This window comes from Mus musculus, chromosome 17 (assembly GCF_000001635.26).
Source record: "Mus musculus strain C57BL/6J chromosome 17, GRCm38.p6 C57BL/6J".
Lineage (NCBI taxonomy): Eukaryota > Metazoa > Chordata > Mammalia > Rodentia > Muridae > Mus > Mus musculus.
The window spans coordinates 64,435,784-64,452,210 of NC_000083.6; the positions used below are offsets into that span (position 1 = coordinate 64,435,784).

The following is a 16,427-nucleotide window of genomic DNA, read 5'->3' on the forward strand; positions in this document are numbered from 1 at the left end:
CATTGTATATTAGAAGCAAGTTGGTGAGTTCTTCTGACAAATGGAGATTCCCTACAGATACTTAAAAGAGCAGACAAGTAACTCCCATATGCAAGAATTTACCATGACATAGGAAGAAGGAAGGTTGTTGTCTAAGGAACTAGAGTTAGAATTTAGAACTATAGATAGCCACTCTCATACACAGGAATTTACAATGGCCTAGGGGGAAGGTGGACTATACAATAGACTAGAATTGGTACTATGGCAAGGGCATGAAGCCCTTGCCCCTGGCTTCTAAGATTAAACTGACCTTAGGTGGGGCTGCTTTTGGTCCCAGTTAACATTGATTTGATCCCAGTTGGTTCCTGTTAGCTTTTAGTATGCATTCTTCTGTTTTGTTGTAAAGGTAATTTTGCATCAGATAACTTCAATGTACCTTGGATGGTCTTAAGGTATCACTTAACTTCTCTGTTTTCTGTAATTTATAAGACTGATACTCACTTTGACAGATACTACAGTCCCTTGTGTATGTGTCTGTCACCCTTCTCACCGATTCCCTGCCCACCTGTAGCTGGAACCCTGATTTCTCCCGTGGATTGAGGGGGGCCGACAGAGGCCTGTCCACGGCAATCTACTTGCAGAAAAGTGTGTGAGGGGTATCAATAATGAGAGGACTTCTTTTTTTCCTTACCCTAAAAAATCTTAGTGATGCTTTTAATATTTTCATTTAAAAGATTCTCAAGTTTCCAAACTAAAGGGAGACTTTTGAACAAGCAGTTTAAACATGAAGCTGGTTTGTAGCATAGATATGTTGCTTTGCATGGTTTTTATAACCAATACATACATGTAGGTCACATAGCCCTGATGAGTCAGGTAAAGTCTAAAACCAAACACCAAAATGCCCTTGATACCTGAAGAAGGAGTACACAGACAGGTCATGGCCAACACTTATGAGGCAGCTGGCACACACACCAACCCCAGTTGAACAATCATGTGTGCCTTACTTTCTTTTCTGCTGCTGTAATAGAACACTCCAACAAAAAGTGAGCCCAGCCTGATAGTGAGGATGTAAATTGATCACATTTTATCACAAAAAGCAGAAAGAGAGAAGAGGAAGCCAGGCCAGGCTATCAGACCGCCATGCCTCCCCTGGTGATGTACTTCCTCCAACAAGGCTGCAAGTACTAGAGGTACCATGACCTTCCCAAACAGTGGCACCAACCATGGACCTAATGTTCAAATACATGACCCTATAAAGACATTTTTCCTCCAAACCACGACAGTGTGATAAGTATATTTATAATGATTTTTGTCAATCAAATCTACTGTGGTACAGTAGAATGCCTGTACCACAGGTTCTAGGTACCCAGTTTCCTCCTTTTCCCACAGATGGCCCAGTCCTCCAGGCGAGTTGTGAGGACTAGGTGAGTCCTCTACAGAGATCGGCATGTTCTAAATGCCTGCAAACAGATGTCAATGGAGCAAGCACCAGCCACTGTCCAGTCCAGGGCTCTTGATTTCTGGGATTTCCCACTGAGAAATGTTTGGAGTAGACTGCATCTAAAACATAGATATGTAACTACCTAATTCATTGCTCATTGTGTCTCCTGCCAAGTCAGCCCCAGGTAGTTCCAGGTGATCAGTCCCAGGTGCTCACTTGGGACTCAGTCGGGGATGAGTTTTTTCTGTAGAATCATACCCCCCCTTTCATGTAAATTTTTGTCTGTGATTTAATCCCCTCCCCAGATCTCTCTCCCTGATTCTTAATTTAAAGATGACTCAATTATAAGAAATTACTTTCTTTGTAACTCCATTACAGAATCCTACTGTCTAGGAAACTAACTGTCCACTTTGGATGGGGGATTTTTATTGCTCCATGGCTAGTTTCCTGATATTTTTATCTCGTGGGGGTGAGGGTGGGAAAGGGGCTGGCTACTGGGAGTTTGACCATGCTCCAGTAAGTACATAGACCACAGGGTTGAACTTCTTTCTTCTTCCTTCTCTTCATCTTCTTCTTCTTCCTCTTCTCCTTTTAGAGGACTGGGGATTACAGGGAGGGGGGGGTAAGACTTGGGAGGACTGGAAATCAGGGTTTATGATGCAAAATTCCCAACTGATAAAACAATATGTTGGAAAAAAAAGACAGAAGTCTACAGTGTCCCACCTCTTCTCTTGGTTTTGCTTTGCCTCAGCTATACTCCAGCAGGTTTCTAGGGACTCTTCCATTCCTGCACTTCTGCTAGATAAAGCTTGTTCTTTCCTGGGTGGAAGGTGACTCTGCTAAGCTTCCTCAACAGTCTCCATGCTACAAATGAAGACAGTGAGCTCGGATGTGTTTGTCGTCTTAGAAGTCACAGAACCATTTCTTTCCAACCTTGTGCCTTTGCCATTCTCTGTGGTTCTCTTGGGACTTTTTCCTGACACTGATAGTTGAATTAGAAAATAGAATTGCAAAAGGATGGTCTTTTTATATTATTTGACATTGATCATTTCTTATGGCCGATCATTCTGCTTCTGGACAATTTCCACACAACATAGAAAATGTGTCTGCACATATGTTATAGTATTTACACTGCTCTTTTACCTAAAATTAATTTATTTTTTAGCAGAAAACAACTATTCCATTGTAGCTTTTCCATTTTCAAGCAAATTTGGCCACATTTACATAAAAATATTATCAAGGAATATCCTCTAGAGGGAAAACATCAAGTGATAAAAAAACACTAAGTTAATTCTAGTTTTCTTAATAACTTCTGGCTGGGTTCAGTTTGTATCATTTTTGTTTGTTTGTTTTGTTTTCTGAGACAGGGTCTTTTTGTGTAGCCCTGGCTGTCCTGGAACTCACTCTAGACCAGGCTGGCCTTGAACTCAGAAATCTGCCTGCCTCTGCCTCCCAAGTGCTGGGATTAAAGGCATGTACCACCACTACCCAGCCAGTTTGTATTATCTTAATGGCATTAAAATGTGCAAACATAACTGTCAATAAGTTGCTATGTTAGGTTACAAGTGACCAATAATTGTAGTTACTATTAGAAGCTAAAAATATTTCTGAGACTTACTATAGTTTAAAATTTCTCTTGAAACTTATTTATGAAAAAGGTCTTCTTCCTATTTGAGGGATTTTAATTTCATAAATTATTGTCTTAGGGTTTCTATTGCTGTGAACAGACACCATGACCAAGGCAACTCTTATAAGGAAAATCATTTAATTGGGGCTTGCTTACAGGTTCAGAGGTTCAGTCCATTATCATCATGACAGGAAACATGACAGTGTGCAGGCAGACATAGTGCTGGAGAAGGAGTTGAGACCTCTGTATTTGGATTCACAAGCCCACCTTCTCAGTGATGCAATTCCCTCAACAAGGCCACCCCTACTCCAACAAAGCCACACCTCCTAATAGTGACACTCCCTATGTGTCAAGCATTCAAACACACGAATCTACGTGGCCATTCCTATTCAAACCACCACAGTGATATTATTTTATTTTTGAAGCCGAATACTTTGGTATCTATTAGGTCAAAGTGACTGAAGTCATTTGCAGATTTCTGACAGTCATATTGAATGTCAGTTATTACTGATGACTTCCTAGCACATCCTCTTTGACTCTGATTTGGAGCTTTTATTGGGATTTGTCTTCTCTGAAGAAGAAGGTAAAGAGTCTTAAGGATATTTATTCTTTGATGGAATGACTTGGGCATGAATCCTGGGGAAGCACTTTAGAGACTGAGGATCAAAGAGATTAGAGACCAAGTCTCTGAAATCACACAGTTGAGGTGAGAAGACAGACAGTAGCCTAGTAGGCAAATGCCTTACCAAGTGGTAATAAAGGAGAAATGGAAAAGAAAAACCCAAGGAGATAGAAGGCAACCAGAACTCTAGTCTGCCTCCTGCCTCAAAATACACCATTTACCATTCTCTTGAATCTTGGCATTCCAGTTCCCCCACATCACTGAAATAACATCCTGTCTTTCATGGCAGAGCTGCAAACCCAGTCCAGTTAAGACTGTAAAGTAGGTAAGATTGGTCTGAGTCATTTATTTATTTATTCATCCCAGCCGGCATCTATTATATTAGTTCTGGTGCATTCTTTTGGAAGGCCATTGCTGTAAGGATGTGAAATTATTTAGAGAAAGCCTTGTGCTTCCAAGGAGGCTGCCATAGGTCAACATTCTCACTTGAACAAAATGGAAAACATAATATAAGTCATTTTCAAAAGCATCCAAGGGCTGGGAAAGCTATGAAGATGAAGTGAACTAAAATCTAGAGAGAGTGGGAGCTGAGGTGATCTGATGATTGGCGGCAATTTTTCTCTCCGGGTGTCTGTCAGTTCTGGGAATGCACAGATGGTTGGGCTTGACCCAGGTAGAGGGACTCTGCTGGGAGCAGAGAACCCAGCAAAAAAGCATGCTGATCACGTGCAGCTTCGGGGACTCAAGGAGTTACAGATGCACGTCGGGTTTTCCACATTGTACTGCAATCTCCCACTGTCTCTGCGGTGCTCAGAAAATGAAGGCTCGTCAGGGAATCAGCCTGCCTCAGATACACACCCACTTTCTTTCTGAAAAGATTTATTAAATCTGGAAGTTGTATGAGGCAGGAGACCAATAAGTGAGATGAAAACCTCCGAAGGGAGGAATGGACTGCCTGAGGTCTGCCAGTGAAGAAGGGGCAGTCGCTGTGCTGCGGGGTAGTCATACCCGGGAACATGTTGAAATTTAAGACAGATGGACTCTTCCTACAACTACAGTTTAATTCCTAATTGGTTTCAAGGATTAGTCTCTGCCATATGCCAATCAGGGTATATTCATCAGCATGGCTTGCCATAAAATGCTGTAGATGGAGTGTCCCAAACAACAGATACCCAGTCTCACGTTTTTCACAGTTCTAGATGGTAGGAAGTCTGAGGTCAAAATTGTAGTTGATTTGGCTTCTAGTGAAGGCCGTCTTCCTGGGTGGAAGATGGTTGCCACCCACTGTGGCCTTTCCTTGGCTTGTGCTCCTGTATAGGATGGAGAGAGAGGATTTGAGGGAAAGTTGGGGGTGGGATGGAGGGAAAGTTGGGGGTGGGATGGAGTGGGGAGTTTTGTTTCTATAACAACACTAATCCTATAAAATCAAACTTCCAGTCATATCCTCTCATCTCTTATTAATACTTCCTTTAAAACCACATCTATAAATACAGTCATACCAGGGAGGACACAACTCAATCAATAACAAGAGAATATTTCTGTGGACTATAATAATCTCGGGAATTTCTGAGGGTCCTTTCTGTGCTATATCCTACTTGCAAACAACAGTTTCTTGACCTGCCAACAAGCATGCTCATAAGGCCAAACGTTTGTAAGTGGGGGAAAGATCAATGCCTCTGCAAAGGTATGAAATTCTCTGTGAGTTCAAAGCCAGCCTAGTCTACATTGTGAGTTTCAGGACAGCAGGGCTACATAGAGAGAGAGACCTAAAAAACAAACAACAAAGAAAGGAAGGAAGGAAGGAAGGAGGGAGGGAGGGAGGGAGGGAGGGAGGGAGGGAGGGAGGGAGGAGGGAAGGGAGGGAGGGAGGGAGGGAAGGAAGGGAGGAAGGGAAGAAGGGAGGGAGAGAGAGAGAGAAAGAGAAATCAAATGGACATGTAATTCACACAACTGAATTTGAGATGATTGTATTTGGTGGCTTCTGGTTATCTAACAATGGGAACAGCTGCCTGCCTCGCTCCCTCCTTATGTCTCCCAGGGTAAAATCAACAAAGTAGGAAATGAAGAGCTACATGAAGCCATGCCTTTGTCATGAAGTGATTCTGAAGAAATCACCATATACCTGAGTCAGAGCTCCTACATTCTTCCTTAATACTTGTCCTCAATAATGACTAAACACATACACACACACACACACACACACACACAAACACACAGAGAGAGAGAGAGAGGGAGAGAGAGTCACAAATAGAAGGCTAACAAAAGAGCCTAGGATTCCTCGAACACTACCATTCTGAGGACTGCGTTTACTTTGTATGAAAATTCTCCAGCTGTGTCCAGGCAGAACACAACACAGGTTGTAGGAAACACTTTTAGAATGAGTGTTTAAGATTAAATGAGTCACGAGCTGTTTACAAGATACTATTCGAAGCATGCTGTTAGGGAGAAGGAAAAGACAAAGACAGGGTTGGGGGTTGGGGCAGGGTGGCTTTGATACTGCACAGTAAAGGGAGCAAGGATAGGGTGTACACAGCCATGCCTCCCACCACTGAGACAATGGAACAATGGGCTGCTAGAGCGAGGAGATCATCCCATTGGTAGACGGTGTTGTCACTGGACTAGAAACAGTACAGACTGTTATAATACTGTAAAAATGAAAATAAGTGATAAATTCCTACCAGGCCGTTTCTCAAAAATAAGAGAAGAAAATTTTTACACACGAGTTGGTTAACAGCTTTTAGACTCTGTAAGAACTCTGAAATAGAAACAGTCTATGCATCCCGTACTCCAGGCAGAATTACGATCATTCAAGCATTTGGGAAAATGAGAGAACAACTCAAGCTGGCAACTTGAGAAATGAAGAACAGTAATGTGTCAAAGCTAGAGGAAGCGAACGGGTCAAGTGGTCGCAGGAAGGAAGTGGACTCAGACAGAAGAGGAGAGTGAGTTCCGAGGTGAGTGGACACATTCAGTCAAAGGAAAGGGAATGCAGAAAAACAGAGGCCAGAAGAAAGTCAAGAGGAAACGGAACTGACTGGAGAGTAAGTGTTAGAAAGGAAGGCCATGAAACGGTGTGTAAAAGTGAAGACTGAGGGGCGGGAGAGGTAGCTCAGCGGTTAAGAACACTGGCTGCTCTTCCAGAGACCTGGGTTCAATTCTCAGCCCCCACAGTAGATCCAATTCCAGGGCCCCTGGCACCTTCAGACAGACATGCGGACAAAACACCAATGCACATGAAAATAAAAAAGAGCAGGCTGATACTTTCCTGAAGGCTGGTGCAAAGATCCAAATAGGCATGAAGAATCCAGGGCAGTCTTAATAGTCGACCGTCAAGTGGGATTTATTATTATAATATAAAGTTTGTTCAATATTAGGAAAAACATTAATGTTATATCAATGGCTTTAAAAGAAAAAAAATGACCCTCATAATAGTCTCCATAGATGCTGAAACAAAATCTATGATAAATTTCAAGATCTACTACAATAGAAGTAGTAGGGCAAAAGGAATCAGTCACTTCCTAACATGTTACAATTAACATGCATGGACACATATAGTGATGGGCACCAGGGAGATGGGTGTGCCGGGGGAGTGGGTATCTTGCTTGCATCGTTCCTTAGGTAGGGGATCCTGGTCTATAAAAAGCTGAAAAAGCATCTGAGCACTGTGCATTTCTGTGGCGCTTTCTGCTTTGTTACTTTGTTACAATGTAGTGACTAGTGGCTTGGTGCTGCTGTGCCCTCGACTCCCTGACAACAGAAGGTTGTAACCTTTACCTACTAGCTAAATCATCATTCCAAGTTGCTTTTTCCAGGAGTTTTTGTCATAGCAATGAGGAAAAGAAACCTAGACACATAATGGGCCAATCTATCATGTTGTTAAGGAAAGACATTGGAGATTCCCATTTATATTAGGAACACTGCCTCTATTCCTATTTAACACTGCAGGAGAGCTATTGGTCACCGAAATTATGCCTTGTAAATTGAGTAGAGGCATACAAATAGTTTTAAAACAACAGCAATAAGGACTAGTTCCTTATTATATATGCAGATAAGTAGTATATTTTGAAACATTGTAAGATCAAATTAACTCAGGAGCCTTAACAAATTATCCAAACAGCCCAGGGAACTCAATAGCCTTCTTATGTATACTCAACAACAAAACACTATCAGCTCTGTGACTGGTAAAAAATAGAAATGCTTCCCGGAGTTCTGGAGGCTGGGAACTCTAAGGGCAGTGTACTGCCAGATCCAGTGTTTGCTGAGGATACGGGTTCTGGCCTGTAAACGACACCTTGCTGTGTGCTCACATAGTAACAGGGACAAAGGATTTCCATGGTCTCATTTTATGTAGAAACTAGTCCTATTTATGAGGGCTCCATGCCTAGGACCTAAATACCTCTTCAAAAGGCCTCTGAGTGCCATCGTTTTAGGGGCCAGGATTTCAACCTATGAATTTTGGACAACACAATCATCCAAGCACACATATCTAGATAATATACCTCTCACGTTATACAAATATTACCTTTCAAGGAACTTTAGATTTTTTTAAACTCTTTTTCATTATAAAAAAGATAATTATAAAAAAGATAAAAAAGATTGTTCCTTACAATACCGTTGACAACCACAAAATACTGTCAACATCCTAAGTGATCATATAGATAGGAGAAAGTATGAACAAACTGAAACCCACACATTGGAGGCTAGGCAGCCATTCAAAAAACTAGCAGTGTCTTATCAAACCATAATGAGATAGTGTCTCCCTGAAGTGAGAAGGGCTGCGATCCCAGAGATGAATGGTGACCCTTGCTGCTGACACCGGTGAGAAAAAGAACTCTCACACACTGTTGGCGTTAGTTCATACACTATAGAAAACAATATGAAAAATGTAAAAGCTAGAAGTGGAGTTAACATATGACTTAATGATCATGTTCCTGAAGGAAAGGAAGCCACTGCACGAAGGAGAGCATTTCCACATTTGCTGCTTGGAAACAAACCATGCCTTTAATCTATGATGCAATAAGGAGAATTCGGTAACACGCAATGAGATTCCACCCAACCAATCAAACTGATGGGATCCTGTCCTTTGTGGCCTATTTGGATCTTGAGATCATTATGGCAAAGGAAAAACCCAGGCAGATAAAGCTTTCATCTCTCTCAGATGTGGGAACTAAAGCCTTTAATCTCACGGAAGTTGAAGATGAACAGAAAGGAGAAGAGACACTCTTTGGGACAGAGAAAGGGCTGGAGCTGGGAAAGGAAGAGAGGAGGCAGGGAGAAAGTTGTAGAGAGAGAGGATACGGTTAAAGTATGGGGTAGGCATAACTGAAAATGTTGCAGGACCGCCTACTAGTTTGTGCAGCCAATCCGAGTTCAAGTCTGTAATAAAGTTTTAAAACGAAGAAGTAGAAGGAGGCCGGTGGCTGCCAGAGACTGAGGCGAGGGGTGGGGAGGGGATTGATCACTGGGTCCTAGGTTACAGTTCTAGAGGGACAAGAAGTCCTGCTGTGCCATCTTGAGGCAGAACAACTACAATAGCTAGAACAGCTCCTCAGAAAGACAGATTAGTGTCTGGGACACAAGCGCTTAGTCTGCTTATAACATTCAACAATGTAGATGTCAGATAACGTTAAAGCATTATCCTAGGTGCAGTATTTATGTTCTTATGTGTCAGCTAAATAATACATTTACTTTAATAAAAATATCAGCTGATAATCAAGAACCTTACACAGCCAGCATGGTTTAGAATTTGTATAGAAACTATGCACAACTTCCTGTGTATTTTAAACCATCCCTGAATTTCTTATAATGCTTAATATGAAATAAGTACTATGTAAACAGTGTATTGTCTAGAGAATAATGACAATAAAAGTGGTCTGAGTTGCTCAGTAGACAAAAATTTAAACTTTATTTCTATATGTGGTTGTTTGAAGCCATGCATTCAATTATGGGTCTATGGATATGCTAGGTGCAGTTTTAAATGTTAGAACACAAGGTTAACAGTCAGGCTTTCTCTTCTTTTCTTATTTATTTTGCAAGAAAGTTTGAGCATAGGAATTTGGGGGGGGGTTGAATATAAGAGGTCAGAAAGGATTCAATACTCATTTATTTTTTTGCAATTTTTTACACAAACAATAAAACAGTACACAATACTTATGCAGATTTCCCACTTAGAACACAGTCACTAGGAAAATCAGTATTCAGGTACCAAGTGAGAATCCTTTACTCTGATAACTACAGGTTTATAACCAATCTCTTTTTGACAAGAAAGCCGCTCCAAATACTTCACAGACCCATGCCATTAGACTGGCTTATTAAGGCGATTGCCTGTGTGCAGGGGTAAATTACCTCCTACCCGTGTTCCCGCCTCTCTGAGCACTAAACTGTCCTTAATCATTTTCCCCTTCTCTGAGGTGAAAGTAGATTTAAATCTACTTTTTAAAATGATATTGGGATAGGCAATATGTTATAAAAGTCACATCTCATTTTGTCCCATCAACATAGAATCTATAGAATTACTCTAAATAATGGTTGTATGTTAGATGTCATTATAAGTCGTAAAGAGGAAATTGCCTTCACTGGAAGCAGCACAGGTCATCTTCTGGGTCCAATTGTTAGGCCATTTTGTGTGCCCCTTTTGCCATGGCTTGTATGTTGTCTCAATTTGCCCCAAGGACTTGCTACAACCAAGCCTATGTCCTAATGACCGGCTATTTAGGTTGGAATCTCATTTGACTGGTGTGGCGGTTTGAACAGGAATGCCCCCACAGGCTCAGAGATGTGAATACTTGGTCATGAGGATGTGGAACTGCCTGGCAGGGATTAGGAGGTGTGGCCTTGTTGGAGCAGGAAGTGTGGCACTGAGGGCAGGCTTTGAAGTTCCAAACAGTCAAGCCAGGGCTCACTGTCTCTTCCTGCTGCCTGTGGATCTGGATGTAGAACTCTCAGCTACCTCCCCATCACTGTGTCTGCCTGTAGGCTGCGACCAGGCCTTCTGCCATGGCAAGAGTTGGACTTAACCTCTGAACTCTAAGCAGCCCTAGTTAAATGCTTTCCTTTATAGGAGTTGCTGTGGTCCTGGTGTCTCTTCCCAGCACTAGAACAGTGACTAAGAAAACTTGCTTGTGGTGGATAGCCTACTTTCTGTGGTGCAAGTAACCAACTTAAAAACTGAATTTGAGTCCTTTCTCCTGCTTGGAGACCTCAGACAAAACCTTGGGTCTTGTTTTTCACACCTGTAGGTTTGGAGTCATTATGACCGTACAGAGAACCTCGGCTGTTGGGTCAGTCATTCCACATTTCTGTTTATTTCTCCCCCCACCCCCGTCATTAGCAAGAAATCATCTTCTACTGACATTTACAAATCCACAGAATTGTGGTTCCTAAACTCATTTGTCTCCGTCTAGGTTGTGACCACAGCAGCAGAAACAAACTGGCTGATCAGGCAGAAAATGACTTAATGAATGGATACTGAGCAGGTCACAAAATCTCCATAAAAACTTGAGAACTGGGGTCTGCAACCCTATAGGTAGAACAACAATATGAACTAACCAGTACCCCCAGAGCTCGTGTCTCTAGCTACATATGTAGCAGAAGATGGCCTAGTTGGCCATCATTGGGAAGAGAGGCCCCTTGGTCTTGCAAACTTTATATGCCCCAGTACAGGGGAATGCCAGGGCCAAGAAGTGGGTGGGTAGGGGAGCAGGGCGGGGGGGGGGTATAGGGGACTTCCAGGAAAGCATTTGAAATGTAAATGAAGAAAATATCTAATAAAAAATTGAAAAAAAAAGAAAATATCTAATAAAACAACAACAACAACAACAACAAAACCTTGAGAACCAGTCTCAGAGCTTCCAAATTAGGCCTCTGAAGAATGTTGAGTTTCTTTTTTTGTTACAGTGGACATAGGTAGCACTTGGTACATTCTGCTACTCTGACATAGGAGACAGGATAGTGCCAAGAGACCATGGAGACTGATGCACGTGTATGTGCATGTATGTGTGTGTGTGTGTGTGTGTGTGTGTGTGTGTGTGTGTGTGTGTGTGTAGTGTGCATATGTGTGTGCATGCATGTGGTGTTCATGTGTATGTGTGTGTGTGTACACGCATGTGTGCATCCTATATAAAATAAGATCTATTATTATATGCAATTGGTGTCCACAGTTAGGCAGGGTGAAAAGTTTCCCAGTCTGTGGTCTATATGCTGGAGACCAGGGAAGATGGTGGTACATGTACACACCTGACAACTGGATGACTGATGATCTAGACACGAGACTAAATCTGAAAATTTTCAGATTCAGGTACACTGAGAAGAAAATAAGATTCATCTCCCGGCTCTGGCAGTCAGTCAGACAGGCAGCCATTCTGCTTTCCTCAGCCCCTAGTTGGGCTCTCAGTGGCAAGGATGATGCTACTCATGGCAAGGAAGAGCAGGATTTTTCACCCAGATATCTGGACATCCCAGAGCCTAGTTGGAAAATACTAAGCTTCCTCACTGGAGACACACTCTCCCCCCCACCCCTGCCCTATCCTCTTTCTCTATCTTCACCTAGTTTATAACGGCCCATAATTTGGGCAACTTCTTTGTCTTAGCACCCAGCGATCATGTGGGACTTCAGTGGGAAGTAATGCTTTAGGCTAAGAACAACCTTGCAGCCTCTTTAGCTCCCTAAGGAATAAAGCAGAATCATTACTCATGTCTGGTACATTCTTATTATTGGCAATTTTGTTAGGCTGTGGCTGATTCAGCAGTGCTACGTTGCAAAGCTGAAACTGAAAGACGAGCTTAGGTCGTGTAGTACTAGAGCAGACCTTCTCGGAGTCTGCTGACTTCAAGTTGCTCTGTGATCAAAACCAACTCAATCAATCAAGGCCTCATGTACAGTGTGCTACCTCCTTCCTGTCTTCCTTCCTGTTGGGTACAGAAGACTATGCTGCTACTAATATTAATAAGCATGTAGGAATCCTGGATCTGTCCATGCAGTCTGGGATTACAAACGTATACACAGCTTTGTGACTAGCCAATCTTGATTGCTGCTTCCCAGAGCCACAATGGTTCCCAAAGGATCCCACTCCTAAGCTAGTTTATGTATAGTGTTTCTGATGCCAGCCAATTACAATGCATTCTGTTGAAGCTAGGGAAAGGGCTTTTCCAGCACAAGGGCATCTTGGTAGTTGGAAGTTGAGAGATACCACAAAGTTATATCATATGTCAAACCTCATACACAAGATTTATTGGGGAGAACAGATGTGTGGCTACCTCTGAAGAGAAGGAGAGACAGCAGATGGCTGCACTGAGGGGAAGGGTCTTTGGGGTATGCTCAGTGAGCTTAGTGGGAAAGGAGGCTGTGATAGGAAACACTGGAGAGGGGATTTTCAAGTCTTGAGGTTGGAGGTCAAGCCTGGGGCAGGGTGCTCTTCCCTTGGTCCTGGTCTCAGGGTCAAGTCACGGGCAGGGCATTCTTTCCCTGGCTCTTACCTTACATCTAGTGGTGCTGATTTATGAGTTATGTCCTCATTCAATCAAGTTCATATCCTCTAATGATGCTGTTGGCACAGCCCTTGCCCCACGTGACCTTAACAGCGGGTCCATGCATGATCAGTACAGTCTTGCGTTTCTCTGTGTTTTTCTTTAGAAAGCAACGCTCTTGCTGTTTTACTGACTTGACAAACATTTCTAAATCAGTAGTTGAGCTTAGTGTATTGTCTTTAATACCCTGGAGCAAAGCTCACTGTGCTTGCTATTGGCCCTCCGGTTCAGAAAGATAATGATGTTTTTCTAAATGTAGCCTAGCAGTTTTACACATCCTCCTACCTCTAATCTGGGGCAGTTTCCTCCATTTTGATGGACATTTCTGATAAGGTTTAAATTCCCCTCTGTTCACTAGAAGTACCTTAGTACCATTCTTTCCCATAATACCTTTCTGTGTTGTAATGAGATATGAGACAGCAAGCAGAGCATCCTTGATATTAATCAGCATGCCCCCTGGGCTCTGTCTGCCTTCAATTTCCACCACAGCTGACATAGTACTCATGAAGACATCATCCATCTCATTGGCAGGACTGGTCTTGGGAAATTTGAGATACCCCAACTATATCTCTCCTCCTGTTCTCTGGACAATGTTTCTAAAATCCAAGAAATTAAAAATGATGAGTTAAAAGTTGTCTTAAAAATCCTGAAATTAACATTTTTGAGCTTCAAATGAACACAGGATGATTTAAAAGCACAATTATGAACTTTAAACTATTCTTGTTATCTTTAAAACTCAAAAACTTATTTTCACTTATCTCAGACACAATGTAAGGCACAATATATTTGGTCATATAGTATAAGGAAATAATGTGAAAATTACTTGATTTTTTTTCAAGAATATGAATTGAAATATGAAGAGGAGAGTGATCAACTTCTCTAGCAACAGCCTTGAAAATATTATGGAATAAATACAGCCATAAATTAATAGAGATTAAAAGTAAAGAAAACTTAAGGATGCTGGAGGAAGAAATGGAAGGAGACTCCAGAAGATGAAAAACCATGCTTATGAATTGGTAAGATTAACGCTGGAAAATGGCCATCCTTCCAAAAGCAGTCTACAGATTCAGTGCAATCCCTATCAAAATCCCAATGCAATTCTCCGCAGGAATTGAAAAGTTATCATAAATTTCACAAGGAAACAAAATAAGACACAGATAGCTGGCACAATTGTGAATGATGAAAATACTTATGCAGATATCACTATCCCTGATTTCAAGTTACAATGCAGAGCTACAGTAATAAAAACAGTATGGCATAAGAACAGATAGATCAATAAATGCAACAGAACTGAGGACACACATAGGAGCCATATTCCTGCAGTCACCTGATTTATGACAGAGGAGCCAAAAATATATATTGGGGGGAAATAACAATTTTAAGGAAATGATCCTGTTGAAGCTGTACGGCTGCATGTAGACAAGCCAAAGTAGATCCTTGCTTTTAATCCTGAACAAACCTTCAAATGGATCAAGAGCTTAATAGAAAACATAATACCCTGCATCTAATAGAGTAGAGAGTAGGGAATAAGATTCAATGTGGCAGTACAGGAAAGGGCTCCAGTAGCAAAGGCATTAAAACCAGTAATGAAAAAAATGGGAAACTAAAAAGCTTCTGTAGATCAAAGGATGCCATCATTCAAACAAAGAAGCAGCCTACAGAAGAGCAGTCTGTGCTCTTCTGTACAATCTATATATCCAACAGGGTTAGCACCTAGATGTCCTGGCTATACATCTGACAGAGGGCTAGCATGTCGATGTACAAAGAACTAAAAACAAAAGCAAGTCACCAAGAAACAGAGTTCTTAAAAGAAGAAATACAAATAGTTTAAAAATAGCTTGAAACATGTTCAACATGCTGAATAACCATGTCCTGGCAAAATAAAACTTCTTTGAGACTTCATCTGCCCTCAGTCAGAATGGGAAAAGAGACAACAAGTGTTACCATGGATGTAGGCATAGGGGAGAATTTACTCACTGTTGGTAGGAGTGCAAACTGGTGAGTAGCAATGTAAATCAACGTGGAGGTCCTCAGAAACCTACAACTAGATCTGTTCTTTCCACTGACACCACTCTTGGGCATACACTCACAGGACTTTATACCTTACAGCTGAGCTTCATCTGTGTTCACTGCTCCTCTACTCACAGTAGACAGGACATAGAAGCAGCCTGGATGCCCACCAAAGGGCAAATGGATGGTGCAAAGGAGAGAACACATGTCAAATAGACTACTATTTGGCTGTTTTTGTTTTTTTAAAAAAACACTGAATTTTTAGGTAAATGGATGATGATGGAGATAATGATTCTGAGTGAGATTGTGCAGACCCAGAAAGACAAATGTTGCACGTTTTACCCAGAAAGGCAAATGGCGCATGTTCTGTCTCATATGTGGCCACTAGCTTTCAATATTTACTACATATGTGTTTAGATTGGAACATCCACAGAGGCCAGGTAACTACAACAAGTTCAAGACTGACTACAGATTGCATAAATGGGGATGAGGAATAATGGAGCAAGCAGGACTGAGTGGGTAGGTGGTGTGGGCAGGGTATAATAGCCTATGGAGGGGTAGCTAACATTAAAGACTTTGGAAAATATCATATGGACACTTACTCTTGCTGAAGATGCCTAAAATATATAAATGCATGCATATTGAAGTGGAAATTTCTAGTTTCTTTGTCAATTATGCAAAATAACATTTTTTTTCTGGGGCACATAGGTGAAAGGATGTTTTCCTGAAGCAAACACACATCTTGAAAGGATGTGTTGGTATAGCAAACCCGTGAGAGGATCCATGATGGAGTATAAATAATGACCCCACAGACAGTGGGGGATGAGTACTGAGCATTGGTTTGGCTTATTCCACCTAGCTATTTTTTGCTAACGACACCCATATATTGGTTTACCTTACATTGTGTTGTTGAGCGCCACTTGTGGTAATGCCAGCTGCCACCGAGAGAAACTCACCCAAGAACTCTTCGTGAGGTTCTTACAGCAGCCTGCCACTTCATGGGCCTTGCCTCAGGCTGGTTGGTGAACCTTGTGGTTCTTTCAGGATTGAGCTTCAGCTGCTGGTTCATGCCTAGTGTCTGCCTGCTGAAAGGACTTGACTGTATCTGCCAGTTCATGTTTGGTATCTGTCTGCCTAGAGGACTGGTCTGCAGCTGCTGAGTTGCATTTGGTGTTTGCTATGAACTGCTGCCAAAGGAGATCAAGCTTGCCTCTAAAGAACTA

At 41.9% G+C, this 16,427-nt stretch overlaps 1 non-coding gene across 1 annotated transcript; it reads left to right on the top strand.

Moving 5' to 3' along the window:
* The first annotated feature begins 5,022 nt into the window (after positions 1-5,022).
* Positions 5,023-5,124, top strand: Mir6420 (microRNA 6420). Its single transcript, NR_105848.1, has one exon. It is a non-coding gene; the product is annotated as a microRNA 6420 (primary transcript).
* Positions 5,125-16,427: the final 11,303 nt, after the last annotated feature.